The sequence below is a fragment of the Octodon degus genome, unplaced genomic scaffold (genome assembly GCF_000260255.1).
Source record: "Octodon degus isolate 3935 unplaced genomic scaffold, OctDeg1.0 scaffold00327, whole genome shotgun sequence".
In the NCBI taxonomy this organism is placed as follows: domain Eukaryota; kingdom Metazoa; phylum Chordata; class Mammalia; order Rodentia; family Octodontidae; genus Octodon; species Octodon degus.
The window spans coordinates 1,066,611-1,081,278 of record NW_004524903.1 but is presented as its reverse complement, the minus strand read 5'-3'; the positions used below and the strand labels follow the sequence as shown (position 1 = coordinate 1,081,278).

Genomic DNA, 14,668 nt, shown 5'->3' with positions numbered 1-14,668 from the left:
ATTTTGAAAGTAGAGCTGGCAGGAAACTTCTTGCACTCAGACTCTTGGATCTCAGGGCACTCCTGCTTGAAGTGTCCTTTTTCCATGTAGCATGCACATTGGTTCATTCTGAGGGGTGGTCAGTCTAGTAAGCAGCCTGACTCAAATTGTACTTCTTGTGGCAGGTCCACTTGGAGATCCCAGAGTCCTCACGGGGCTTCCAGCTAGGGCAATGCCTATCAGATCAGCCCCTTTTCTCTTGTGCCATTCAGTCTCCTGGCCTTCTTCTATATTTCAGTTAACAAAGACTTTATTTACAATCTCCAATAATTGGGAAGTTTTCATGCCCCCAAAATCTTCTAGGTTTTGGAGACTTCATCAGATGCCCCCTGCACTATGGCTCACGAAAGCCAGATTAATAGCCCATTGGTTCTCCAGGGCCTTAAAGTCAAAGGGTGTGTATGCACAGTAGGCCATGCAAAGGTGCTCTAGGAATTCACTTGGGCTTTCTGCCATCTTCTGGAGAACCTCACTCACTTTGATTATGTTGATCGTCTTTTGGATGCCTTGTTGAAGGACCTGGAGGAGGGCAGTGTGGTAGTCTGCCAGTTGGTTCATTTGGTCCTGGTCACTGATGCCTCAGTTGGGGTCTTCTAAAGGGAGCTGTTGGCTAGCATAGATATTTGGCTCAAGGGCACTAGCTGGGCCATTTTTCTCCAGCCATTTAGCTACTGCAGCTAAGCCTGGCTGAGGTTGCTTTGTGTTGGAAGGGATAATCAGCAGCTGGGGATGACCAGGCCAGGCAGGTCTGTGAGTCTGGAACGTGACTGAAGCAGATCTAGGAGGACTGCTGGAAGCTCTGTGTAGGTATGTTTCTGACTCTTCCAATTCAGCAGATCAGTGGTAGTAAATGAATGGTAGATAAACATAGGTTGTCCCTAGAGTCACAATACATCCACCCAAATTTGGGGAGGCTCCTTTGTCCTCTGTAGGTGAAACTTGTCCTGTCTCCTTAGTAGTTACCTCAGAGGTGTCTAAAAAATTAGGATGTGACAGAGAGGGACAGCTGGGGCCAAATCATAAACCCCTGAGTATGTAGTGAAGTGGGTGGGGCTGAGACCTCTGGGATGGTGGCAAGGGAGGTTAAAAGACCAGCAAGGGAATTGTAGGCCTGGGTACTTCCCTTCTGGGGGCCATGGGCTGATGGTCTGGTTGTTCAATATAAGGTGGTGACACCTTGAGAAGGTGGTCTTTGGCCTCTGAGAGGACCACCAGCTTCTTTCTGACAGAGCAACCATTTGAACACACAGATACAGCTATCAGAATTCCAGAAAGGGGATTCCTCCAACCAAGAGAGGAATGGTATTACCAATTTCAGCCAACAGTCCATGCCGGGGAGCTGATTCAAGTGGCCAGGTGTTCTGGACACCACTTGCCACACCTTTAGCAGCAATGTCTTTTCTAGAGATGCTTGTGTCAGCCAACCCACACAAAATGAAGGCCAATCTATCTCACAGAGGGTTAGAAGTTTTGCACGGTGGGGGTAAGCTTTCACTCATAGTTTCATTCAATCTCTTTTTTGAAGCTTTTTTATCATAATTCAAGTGAAGTGGACTTACCCTGACCTCTTTCCATTTTAGCCATCCACGAGAAAGACAATGGAAAGACACAAGTGGCTCCAGCCAGTTTCCTCTGCAGACATGGCAGGCCCCTCTTAGTCCTGTGACTGCTGTCACAGTAGTACTGCCCTGGACCTATGAGGATGGACTTGGTAGTCTGCAGTGGCTTAGCCCTGTGCCTTGACTGGAGAATAAAATGTGCTGTCCATCTCATTCCCACACACTCACTCACCAACATGCCACCCACTAGCGGAGGCCTGCAGTGTTCCAGGTTGGCATAGGAGGGTGAGAAATCCTCCCAGAGGGACACTCAGTCCAGCAATATCCCTTCTAAATTGGGGTCTCCCTAGTCTTACCGTGATTCAGTCTGCCCAGATCTAGTTTGCTTCACTCCATGGAAACCCACTTGGGGAGAGTGGCAGATGCCTCCAGCAGCTGTGCAGGGTGATTCCCACTTGATGGAGAAGGGTTTTTGCACGCTCAGCAGGGGCCCACTTTTGGCCAGTGGAGCCCTTCCAGTCCTCCCTGAGGAGCAGCTTTCCCTCAGAAGAGGTCTGTCATGTTTCAGTTATTTCCTGGTCGGGGAACCTAATGAAGTAGGATAATCACATTAAGACCCCAGACAGAACCACCTCAGATACCAGAGTGAGAGCAAAGTAGCTGCATGGCCAGAAACTCTGAAAGAAACTAATAGTCTCTTGAGAGCTTCACATCAAGCTCCGTTCTTACTTTTACATTATCTTACTTCTCTGAGGTATTTCCCCCTCAAGGAGCTTGCAGGAAGTTCAGTTAGAGAAGCAGAACAGCAGTCAGTAGGGGTAGTGTGCCTAGGACACACCATTCCGCCACTGCACCCCAGTGTGACATCTGGCTCATCATGTTCTGTAGTTTCACAGAGCACCATTTTTTCTGGTGCCTGTTTAGCTTGCTTTTCTCTTTGTTTCCACTTGTGAGGGGCTGTTTGCTTCCTATTTCAGTGGTGATCACTATGGTAAGTGAACTAAGAAAGGCACTGTATAGACTGCATAAGCTTAGTTCTATGTATGATGTAAAAGTTGAAAGCACACAAAATGATCACTGATGGTGATTACCAGAGACTGAAGACAGTGGTGAGGACGAAGGGTGGGGACATGCTAATCAACCAGTGTTAAGTTGCAACTTGAGAGGAATAAGAAGCTGCTATTTTCTGAGTTTGATGAATCTGAAGGGTACAATAGATCCTGGCAAAAGGGAATGAATTTATTCAAAAGGAAAATGTTACTGAGTTGAGGAGGCTAGGAGAGGGAGTGAGGAAAGAGATTTATTTATGTATGTAAGCAGGATGGTTTGGACAACTGTACTGTACATTTCTGCTGGTCTATGGAAAGGAGTAGATAATAATTTGTTTTGTCTTCTTTTTTCAATTAAGTATACTTTTCCCCTTCTCAATTTCTTATGCATTTCTTTCTTTTTTTTTTTTCTTTCTTGTTCCAATTTTACATGTATAAATCTGGTAATGTGAATAACTGGTTGGAAGACAACACTATGCATTCCAACAAATACTGTGAAATTCATATTATTTTATTAAGTGAAATTCAGTATCACTAGTTATTTTTGCTGTTTTAATTCTAATTTGAACTCTCTTTAAAACATAAAAATTAAAAAAATAAAAACAAATGAGATTAGTGAGCTACGTAAATGTAGCATATTGCAAAATTGTGTAAAGCAGCACTCAAGTTAGGGTACAGCAGTGCAAGTGCTGAATCTGTTTATCTACAATGTAATCTCACATTTCCATGAAATTCTCAAAAGGAGGCACAACTAGGTGTCATTTGATAGGTTCCCTGTTAAAATTACATGAAGAAAAAGATATCTTTGGGGCAACAGATGGCAGTGGTTCCATTAGTGATACTTTATGTTGTCCTGCACAATAATTGTCTCCCCTCTCCCTCACAGCAGCCATGAAGGTTTTCAGAGGTAAGTGCAGATTAATGTGGTTATTTTTTAAATGTATTTTGTATTATCTCCATTATTTTATATCACAGTATTAAAATCATTTTGTACATATGTTTTTGGATTTGTGAACAAATCATGTGAGTTTCCATTATTCCTTTTCTTTTTTTATGCTTTTGATACAGGGTCTTGCCACACAGCTCATGCTCCTAATGATCCTCCTATTTTCAGCCTCCCCAGTGCTGGGATTACAAACGACAACACCATGCCTGCTCTTGGTGGTCAGCTCAGCGGGCCTCGGTCAGGCCAGCACAGCATGTGGTACTTGGTCCCTGCACTTGCCAAGCAGGGGCTTAGACACGCCAGCTGTCTTGCCAGCCCTCCATTATTTCTTACAGGAAAATTTGCTTGGCTATACAAGAGCCTAACAAATATATTTCCAGAATATATTATATTCACAAATCAAGGTTTTATTTTATTATTATAAGTATAATAAATAAATCATTAAATAACAATAGTATATGATTACTGACAGTTACCTTATAATATTTTACTGGCAATTTTATCCAATTAAGACAAGAAAATTAATATATCTAATTAGAAAATAAAAATTCTAAACATTTATTACTTACAGATATATGCTATTGTACAGCTCCTGTTCTAAAAAGAACACATACATCATCAATCCATTTGAATTAAACAGTTTAGGAAAAGATTATTTAATAAGATGAGAGATAAAAAATTAAATTTCTATATAAAAAATTCCAAAAAATTCTAATTTTCTCTAATGATCTTGTATCATTTTCATTAAAAATATGTACCTTTTAAAACCACAACATTATTTTATACTTTAAGAGCTTATTTTAGGTCCTGTTTGTAGCTACTTGCGGTGAAATAATAAAATTTCTGACTGAGACTCTGGGAATAGATTAGTGGGCGATTTCAGGAAGACTTCTTTCAAAGAAAGGTCTTATACTTTTTCTTCTTTCATATTTACTGCAGGGAATGTAAATAGAAAGGTAGAAGCCTATAGTACCTGTAATTCTCTTTGAAGTGGCCCTGTCAATTAAAGCCACAGTCAGCAAAAAAATAATTCAGGACAATTCCAACAGGGTTTCTGTTGAGTTTGTGGATGTATTTAAACATAGATTGTCTCCCTGTGAATTTATAATATAGGAAAAAGAAAAAGGAACAATTCATCATTGTAAGCCATTGATTTTCATAGTCCTGCTCTTGTGCATATAAATTTAATCAAAGTAATAAAAAGCACAATGTCATTAGAAAAAAACAAATATTTCACAGAAGTTTATATTATAATACAATGAGGGCATAGGAGGGGATAATTTTGCCTATTTGCTTATTAGACAGCTCAAATTTTATAGTTGGTGTTATAGTATTAGTGGTCATTTTGCTTTAGTTATCCATTTGTACATGACTTAACTTTATTATTGAGGAAATAATTTAATGATTCAATGGTTTATGAATCCAACCTAAGATTGCTATATTATTATAAACAAACCATTTCATCCTAATTTGGGGCACATCTTGATTCCATGTGCTTTTCACGGTGGTTCTAATGGAGTTGGAAAGGACTGATGTCGTGTATCCTCTTAACAATGCTTTTATTACAATAGCTGTTCAATTACAGAGGAATTAGATTTTACTAAATGAAGGGGAAAAAAAACCCACAGAAAATGTGGGGGAAACAGTGTCATCCGGTGCTTCCAGTTATGCATAATTCTTATGAGGAAGTTAGTTGCTAATTAGTGTCTCTGACACTGAGTTTTGACATCATCTTGTAGATAATTTAATGATAATAGCATGTGGTGGTGGGGAAGGGGAAGGCAAAAGACGTAGCTGTGAGAGAAACAGCCCTAGAAGCCGTTTACCCACAAAGGACCCCATCCATCTTGCCTTCAGTCACGATTTAGGAAATTTTGCCTTAAATCATGAGAGGTAAATTTTGTGTAACTAATACTTTATCATCTAAACAAACAAGGCAACCTGAAATGAAGTTATACCCCAGCCATAGAATGTCCCCTCTTTAAAAGTGTTCAACTGTGTTACAACTTGGTAACAACCAAGTTTTCAAACAGTAAACAAAACCTAAAATAACAACATAGTAATACTTCTAAGTACAAAAGAAAATATGTAAAAAGAAAACCTAATTAAATTCAAATGAGAGAGATAGGACAATTTGACAAATTTAATTAAACTTTTAAATTAATAACCTGTGAATGAACTTTATTGTAATTACTTTTAAAATGTCATTTTAAAACAAGTTATCGGGGGCCGGGGAGATGGCTCAGTGGAATAAGTGCTTCCCTGGCAAGCGCAGGGGCCTGAGTTCAATCTCCGGTTCCATAAAAAAAAAAAAAAAAAAAAAAAAAAAGTTATCTTTGACATAAAATTAGGTTTTATTATCATTGAGATGTTTAGATGCTTTCTTCTCCGTATTATAAACAATATTATATCTGTATGTACTTTTCCCAAGTTACTCTAAAAATATTAATAAAATCACTTTTCAGGGGCTGGCAAGATAGCTAGGTGGACTATAGTGAAGTGCCAGCTTAGGCAAGCTTAGGCCAGCACAGAGACTTCAGTTCAATCCCTGGCACCACATGTCACGCCAGCCCCACCCCCACAGCAGGCTGAGCTGGCCAGAGTCCCTTAATGGGGCATGCTCCCAGGGCTGGGGAGCCTGAAAGCAGGAGGATCACTATGAGTCTGAGCTGCTTAGTGACACCCTGAAACAATCAAACACATAAAAAATCATTTTTCAGGTGAGAAAATAATTAAGGTTAAAGCAAATAATAGAATCATTGTAATTGTCAGTAAAATGATGTGATTTTTACAGAAATAATATCAGAAAGCTTTGCCACATTATAATGGCCTTCTGTGGTATAGAAATGAAAAGCTGGAGAAATCTAAAAACAACACATTCATTTAAAAAGCTGAAGCTTTCATTTTTTTTCAAGAATAATGTTTTTTAAGTGCAGCATTGTGACAGAAGACCTTCATTATTCCTTGTTTAACGATAAATACAATTTTAATTATTTATGTTTTCTGGGAAACCAAATTGAAATGACATTTGCGTATTGCACTATTAAATTTTTAATCATCTAATAGACTGCTCTTCCTGAAGATAGGAGTGTCTTACTCATTTCAGTTTCCTAGTACCTATCACTGTGCCTCGAGGTTTAAAAATCACCCAATAAGATTCGGTAATTGAATATTTATGAATAAATTAACTAGTAAATATGGAAATTTTATAATATAATGGAAAACAGCGAAATCTGAATTTGCTAGCTTATAATAATTTACAAACAGCAACTTTGTAAAAATATACCAATGTACTATGTTGCTTAAGATGCTCAATAACAGGAGAACCTGTAGGAAGCCTGCATGAGAAGACTTTAATATTTTCCAGCATACCACTCCATTCATTTTAAAACATTTCCTATAAAAATAAATTTGAGAGAGACTGAGCAATGCTTATCTTTATTCCAAAATATATGGTAGAGCCAAAACAATTTTGCAAAAACACATGGTCAAGAACTTACTTTAACTTACTTCAAGTTTCATTAAAATATGATATCATAAATATTTTCTGCCTGTAAAGATAGAAAAATACATCGATAGCACAGAACAGGAATACAAAATAGATCACTGATGTTTGACCAAATTTGTAGGACAACTTAGTGGATAAATAGTAGCTTTATAAACAAATGATGTTGAAAAATTGGATACTTTTTTACCAAAATAATTTAAAATTTCACCCTTGAGACTTATTTTTATACACTGTCTCCAAAATTTTAAGGCAACACCATGTAAAGTATTTCTATTCAAAGTTAGACAATGACATTCTGGGTAATACGCCAAAGTAAAATTTATAAAATAAAATAATAATATGGCTGTAAAGCATTTTAAAATTTTCGTCAGAAGATAACGTTATCAGAATGAAAAACCCAACAAGAGATGCAGGGCTTATATGTGGCCATTATAATTTGGTGGGGGCCTGTCAGGTAGCCTGGTGTCAACATTCTCTGAAGGGGCAAAGAGAAAATCATCTTAGTACTTGCAGACCAATCATCTTTGTGACAGTTCCTCAGTGTTGCGTCTAGAATATAAATGCAGGTTTAGCAAATAATTAAATGCTGAGAGCAACTGTTTCAGATATAATTTTATTTGGAAAAACTGGTGGGATGCTGGGGTTTGGCATTGGGCCCATATTTGGTTAACTTTGGATTTAGATATAAAGCATTCGTAAACATTAATGATAAGTAAACAAGTAATGCAATTAAAAATAAAAAAAAAATTGATCACAGTCCACCAAAAGCAATTATGAAGCCTCTTCTTGCAGGAGTGAAGGACTAGTGAATTTTCTAGCTCTCTACACAGTTTTGAAATGGTCTTAACATATTTGAAGGTTTTTCTTCCCTAATTTATTCATTCAACTTAATTACAATTGTTGAAACTCACAGTCACAAAAAATTATTTAATCTAAAATACTAAGTTTATTTAAATGAGAACAGACTTTCTGCAGACTATATCATATACATAAAATATTAGCTGAACTATTTATGCCATTCTTATTAAAGTTAGATAATACATAAAACAGAAAGGTTCAATTTAAATATAGATGTCAAGGAATTTTAATTATGATAGTTATACACAGCTTAAGTGTTAACCTTTACACTATTTATAGAAATAAAACATTGAAAGCTTTTAAAATGATTATCACTGAAACCTAAATCAATGTAGATTTTTTTGTTTGTTTTATATGAGTAGAAATTATCTTCAAGTGGAAGCTATAATTAGCTAATGTCTTAATGTGTATCTCTTTGTCCAAAGTGTTAGTTGGAGATTGTATGCTGGAGTATGTGCAGTGGAGCAGAGAAGAAAAATACTGTTTTACAGCACAGAGAAAATCTAGGCTATTGTAATTTGAATATATAGTAATTCATGGAGTAATTACATGAAGTGTAATTATGAAGCTATTGACTTAATTTTTTAAAATCATTTATTTCCTTATTTCTTTATTTATTTATTTGTTTATGTAACACAACTCAGACTTGTAGTGATCCTCCTGTCTCAGCCTCACCAAACTGGGATTACAGACATGCACCACCAGGCTGGGTTTCTATAGCCTGCTTTGGCTCTGTGCAAGGCTGACCTAGCATGTGATACCAGGGAGCAAACCCAGGTCCTTTCCCTAGCCAACCAGGCGCTTAGTCTTCTGAGCTATCTCCCAGGACCTGACATATTATTTTTTCTTTCTTTCCTTTTTATTTATTTATTTATTTATTTATTTAATTGTTTATTTATTTTTGCGGAACCAGGGATTGAACTCAGGTCCTTGCACTTGCCAGGGAAGCACCTATTCTACTGAGCCATCTCCCTGGCCCCCTGACTTATTTTCTTTAATGGATTTTCTTTCATTTAGGGATAATAGCATTGATGAGATACAACCCACAAAGAAATCTATGTTTACTGAAATATTAATACTTCTTATTTCACATAAATTAGATTTAAAAAATAAAAAGAAATTTTTGAAATTTCAGCAAATAAGCAACACTATTTCTAAAGCAAATATAGTGGTACTTTGCTTCTTGAATGCTTTGTTTGCAAACAATTAGGCTGGTGAATTGAAGCAATCGGCAAAACTTCGGTTTTGTTGGCAAACTGTATCATTTGAAAAACATGACTTCAGCCATATTTCTCAATGAAAATCAAAAGTACCCATCTTTCCCAAAATCATAGAACCAATTAACTTCACAAGCCAAAGTACCACTGTATATTAGGTTATTTTCAATATCATCTTTAGAAATAAAATGCACTTATTACTGATAAATAGGAAAAGTAAACAAAAGTATTATATCTAGATAAATTTACAATCAAAAAGAATAGCAGGGTGCAGGGGAGATAGCTCATTAAAATAAGAGCTTGTGCACAAGGGCCTGAGTTCAATCCCCATTTCCACCAAAAACAAAAAAGGGAGAGAGAGAGAGAGAGAGAGAGAGAGAGAGAGAGAGAGAGAAGATAAACAACAGCAGTCTAATCACTCAAGATCTAAGAAAATTTCTCTTCTGTGAGCTCTTATTTATTCAACAATGAATTGCATACAACCAAAATATTCAGGATAAACACTAATACAAATACTCTGATTTTTACATGAAATATATACATACATTATTTATGTAATAGTCCCAATCTATCACTTTGGACATTCTTCAGAATGTATGGATTTTACTGTGAGGAAAAGATAAAATTTCAGGAAAGAATTTAGGTATGCATATTAGTCTTCTATTTAAAGTGCACTTATAATACTAAAAATGGGTGGGCACATTTTTTAATCAATCTATTGTGTATCTGTACTTGAATATACTATAATTGTGTCAATTAGAAATTATAGAGACAGCAACAGTTAATAGCAGTTAATTATGTGGATATTTATATTGTCAAAATTTTCTTCTGAACTACTACCTAAGACACACACAAATATACCAGAACTTCATGGAAATAAATTTCCAGTTCTGAAGTCAAGTATGTAACAATATGACAGATAGAAAGGGTCATATCACATGAGCTCAGAGAACATAAAAACTAATTGCTATCAATTCTGATTCAGTATGGAGTATATCTAAAGTATATTTAAACACTTCAAATATGTTTCTGCAATTGTGAATTCATAAACTAATAAACATTTTTTTTCTGTGTTTAGGACAGGCTACGGGGTCTACATGGTCTCACTACACGGATCAGACTTGTAGTGATCATCCTGTTTACAGGCTCCCAAACCCTGGGATTACAGGTGGGCACCACCACACCCAGTCTCAATCACCATCTCAGCGGGCCCCAGGGGTGGGGCTGGCAAGACAGGCCAGGGATTGAACCCCAGCCACTTCGTCTGCCTTAAGCAGATGATTTAGTCCCCTGAGCTATCAGGCCAGCCCAAGAAACAATTTTAAAAGCAAACAAATTTGGAGAGTCATAACTAAGTCAGTGTTTTTCAACAAATAAAATTTGATTATTCAGCCTATTCTTCCTGTAAAATCTATTCTGAGACATAAAATATCAGATCAAAGAAAGCTAATATTCGTGTACTTATTTTAAGAAAAAAAATGAAAGAATATGAATTAATGTACCTAGGCAATAAGCAGTATCAATTGATAACATTATCAGAACTGACAACTAGACAAGGTGTGGTACTTGCTAGAAGTTTGCCAGCAATCTTGACAGAGAAGAAAAAAGAGTACCTGTGGCTATATACCTTCATATGTAGTTATTAACATATTTATGAGCCTATGCCTATAAATATGTAAATACATATATGACTTTATATCATGGGATGTATTTATACAGATAGATATGTATTTATATCTAAGAATTTATAAAACACACAGAGGTACCATGGTTTTCAAACTTACCTTGTTTTACAATTTTTGTTTTTTGTGGAAAAGATAGCCATGGTTGTGTTTGCTAATGGATTAAAACATTTTCTGAAACTTTTTGTTGTGAATCAAATTACAAATAAAAGCTTTCATGAACTGTAGTATTACTGTATTAGTTGATCTCTTAAATTGAATAAAATGCATAGATTAAATAATTACTTGACATGAAACACAGAGACTAGAGAAATAAATTAAATTATTAATTGAGTATTGACATGAGAGTCTTGGAGAGTTTTCAAGTCAAAGTGACATTATTTCTATAAAAAAGTTAAAGAAAAATATCATGGATAATGTAGCAAAGGAGACTTAAAAGATTCAACCATCCCACAAATGGGTAAACATTAAATACAGTTTGTAGAAATGTAGACTTTGGTTGTAAAACGTGAATATCATTAAAATCAGATGAAGAACTGAACAAGTCACTGAAGTGGCTCTGAGCAAAATTTTAAAATAACCAAGTGGGTTCATGTATTTACTCAGGGGTCTGTCCCAGGCCTAGGTGACTTGTTGCAGGGCAGCCACAGGTACACAGCAAGTGAACCTCTCCTACCATTGGTCTGAGGTGCTGCGACACCTCAAAGGGCAAGATAACCCTGCAGCTGAGCACACCTGGCTCTGGCTCCAGGTCACAAGATAAGGACTACAGCTGTGGACATTTGGCTCCTGCTATAAAAATCAATTTAGAAATAAGATAGTTCTCTTATTCAGCAAAATTTGCTCTCTGGAGAAGTCTTTGAAGTATCTTTTAAAGTCCTGCTCACTTTTTGCACTTGCCTCAGTATCCCCTTCCTTTATTTGAAAACCCAATAAATATGGGCTCTGCAGAAAAGATTTTGTCTCTACTCTCTGAGAGTCTCAGCTCAAGAGTTTTGACCTTCCTGGACTCCAAAAATAGTATGACTTGTCTTAGGAGATTGAGTGCTAGATCAGTTCATAATAGTGAGCACATTGATGCCTTGTAGTTTTGATTTTGATAGGACACATTATAGGGCTTCTACCATGGCTGAAAAGTCAGTGTATTAAAAAAATTAATTTGTAATTTGCTATGCAAAAGTTTATTAAGCTAATTCTAAATCGTGTGCTAGATCTTACAATAATATATCTTGTTATCAACAACACTTACAGGAGGAAGGTGTATAATTAACATATTTAGTAGAAATGATAGTTCAAACTATGATAAACTGAGAAAAAAGTAGATTGAAATATTGAGATTCTGTCTAGCACAGTCTCAATCAATAATGCATCATAGAAAATGTCAATTCAGGCAAATGCTGCCACTACCACTGTCAGCTGTCACTGTCACAATCATAACGTGATACAACAATGTTCCTGGTTAGCCTTGCTTCCTGAGAATTTTTGAATGTGTTTCATTAAGAATGGGTAAGAAAAAAGGAACAGAATAGGTAAGAGTGCCTGACTTAATTCTCTGGAAGCTGAAGCACTACATTATATTAAAAAGAAAGCCTGCAGGTTAGGGAGAAAGACCAACACAAGCAATGGTCATGAGGTAAAATGTAGAATGGAGTATATTACACTGCATTGTACATTATATTGACTTATTTTATTATTAATGCTCTTTACAATTTGGAGAAATTTTTCTAATTGTAGCTTTCTCCTAGTTTCTGATCAATGCATATTGAATGTAATCAAATAACTTGTTAATATATAGTGGGAACAGGAAGCAGTTTTCATACTGTACTGCTGAAGTAGTATATGCAAAAATAGAGTTGATAATTTTAATTAATCTTCACAGTTTTCAAAGTTCTGGAAAATGTATTTTTCATAACAATAAATTTTAATATGTTGTTGAATTTAATATGTTATTTTATAATATGTTCAATACATTTTAATAATCAAAAATGTTCCATATTTTTTTAATTTTTTTATTTTTAAAGAATATAAAATAGTGATAGAAAAAAAGCATTACAAATGATAAAAGATTTCACTAAACATACTAATGGGAATTCAACAATAGCTACTGTATCACATGATGCTATCATCAAATTGGTTGTTCAGATTACCAGATATAAATGTGTAAGATTTATTTAAAGAAAACAAAACAAAACAATAACAATAACAATAACAATAACAGAGAAGTTATAAGAAATTCAAAAGAGGGAGAAAAAATCAAAGTAAAATAAGATTTAAAACATTAACTGTTCCTTTCTAAAGACCAGCAGATATCCAACATAAAATTATCCAAACTGCTCAGAATATATACCTAAAAATACTTTTTTCCTTTCTTTTATTTGCCCTTTTCCTCATCCCCCTTTTTCCTTCTCATTGAAGAATTTCTTTCCCTTTCTCAGTATCTATTGTACCTTTTAATTTTAAATTATTCTTTTAGGTTCTCATATTTATCAGTTTCTATTAACTGATTCAAATGAATAATATATGAAATGAATTATGCCTATGTTCATCTTTTTTCCTCTTCTGTGAATGTAAGAGATTTTGAGTATGTTCTTATTATGCTAAAAATCATAATAACATAAATAAGTCTCCGAATCTGTCTCATGTCATATTATTTTTGGTCAACCTTCTTTCACTGGCCTATTTATTAGTTCACTATTGTTGTACCTAATGTTACATAACTGGTGGGGAAAGGGTACACGTAATTGACACATCTTGACACAATTTTCATCCCCTTCCTTTCCTTACTCCTCTCGGTTCTTGATCCTTTTCCTTTTTAAAATAGGTGTTTATAGTGTAAAATATTTACAGTCCTTGTGAGGACTTGGTACACATAAAGACCACATCTTAATTCCTCTTTTACCACATAGTGTGAATTATATCTAAGATCAGCAGAGCAAACACAACAGTTTGCTGGGACAACTCTGTCACATTGTGATATCTAAATATTATCTAATACGTTAGACACAAACTCATCAGGTTACCAGGCCATTTCTTCATTATTCTATACTATCACCATTGTTAAGCTTCTTTCACCAAGTACTGTATCTTTTTAAGAAAAAATATAGTATACTACCCTCTAAATTATTTCTTCTTATTTATTTAACATTTTCTTTTTTGCAAATGGTTCTCCTACTTAATACTGCCAAAATTCTGGGTGATCTCAGGATTCTCATGGACAATACATATAATCCCCTATTTCTTCACATCTTTGATATTTTTAAAAATCGATTTTTTATTTATGTCACAAATAAATTTCATAGTTGCTTAACATGTTCTTCTGAGTCACATACTAATCTCATTACAAGTTTTTACTTTTGTTTTTATTTTACTTACATTCTAATTTTTATATTAACATTACCTTAGTGCATGTTTGTCACAAAAATAAATAACTTACCTGTTAGCAGAACTTTGTAAGTGCCTCCAACCTGTAGGGTAACCTAATGTGGTATTTAACACCTGCTCCTTGCTTGTCATCACGTATTCATTAACTAATATAGCCCTGCAACTCCTACTTGTCTACAAGTGTAAACAAAGGTCATTCATAAGTTGCTAAATCCAACAGATAATAATTAGTCCTTACTTCGGTTTAGTTTTCAGACTGAATTACCCAGTGCTCCTTTCTGAAACATCAACTCATTGTCTGTGATGCTGCATGCATTAACATAAGCAGCATTTCATAAAACATTGATTACACAGACATAAAATTATAAACACATTAAAATAACATATAGATAAATTCATAATTCCTAATTCCCTATCAGTGGAACAGTG

General features: G+C 35.3%; 1 protein-coding gene across 1 annotated transcript in view; it reads right to left on the bottom strand.

Moving 5' to 3' along the window:
• Window positions 1–14,362, bottom strand: part of Erv3-1 (endogenous retrovirus group 3 member 1, envelope) — an 18,498-nt gene extending 4,136 nt beyond the window's left edge. Inside the window, exons 1-2 of the mRNA XM_023708071.1 lie at window positions 14,292–14,362; window positions 1,955–2,186 (exon numbers count right to left, since the gene is read on the bottom strand). The gene's annotated coding sequence lies outside the window, so the exon portion shown is untranslated. The remainder of the gene's footprint in view (window positions 1–1,954; window positions 2,187–14,291) is intronic.
• Between the last annotated feature and the right edge of the window lie 306 nt (window positions 14,363–14,668).